This window comes from Diaphorina citri, unplaced genomic scaffold, assembly GCF_000475195.1.
Source record: "Diaphorina citri unplaced genomic scaffold, Diaci psyllid genome assembly version 1.1 scaffold36887, whole genome shotgun sequence".
In the NCBI taxonomy this organism is placed as follows: Eukaryota; Metazoa; Arthropoda; class Insecta; order Hemiptera; family Psyllidae; genus Diaphorina; species Diaphorina citri.
Genome location: NW_007414219.1, coordinates 1 through 593, shown reverse-complemented (window position 1 = coordinate 593; position 593 = coordinate 1). Strand labels below are relative to the sequence as shown.

Sequence of the window (593 nt, the reverse complement as noted above, 5' to 3'; positions counted from 1 at the left end):
CTCACCACGTACAACGCACGCAGGTAGGTCTTCTGTACACACGCGTTGCTCTGAACGTTCACCTGAAAACACAGAAACGGAAAATCATTTACTAGACCAAAGTGAATGGTAATAATATAAATAAGAAGAAGAAGAAGAAGAAGAAGAAGAAAAAAAGAAACAAAGACCAAGGGGCAATGCACACTAGAGAAACGCATTTCATGAAACCCGTGCAAAAGGTTAACCCAGAGCAGTACACACTGGTGAAATCGAGTTTTATAAAACTCATTGTGTATTGACAGATGAAACACGTTTCAATAGTGTGCATTCAATAGTGATTTTTTTTTCTTCCAAGAAGTTTGATAAAGGGACCTATAAAAATTCTGAGGTTAGTCCTATCGTCCCTAAATCGCACAGAGAAGGAGCACAGGGTATGAGAAAGCCGGCCGTTCCAAGAAAGAACCTTATCTTTTTAGCATAAAGTTCGTGGGAACCGACAAGGCAGGAGCTCTATGCTCCAGACCTAATAATCTTATTATTACCTTAGACACAATGAACATCATAATCTCCGACTTCTGATAGTCGGGTAGGTTGGACGCCAGCTCTCCAATGGA

General features: G+C 40.6%; 1 long non-coding RNA gene across 1 annotated transcript; it reads right to left on the bottom strand.

The window, feature by feature from the left end:
• Positions 1–25: 25 nt before the first annotated feature.
• On the bottom strand, positions 26–593 carry LOC113473501. The gene is made up of 2 exons (XR_003395458.1): positions 522–593; positions 26–62 (listed from the first exon to the last, which is right to left on the bottom strand). It is a non-coding gene; the product is annotated as an uncharacterized LOC113473501 (long non-coding RNA).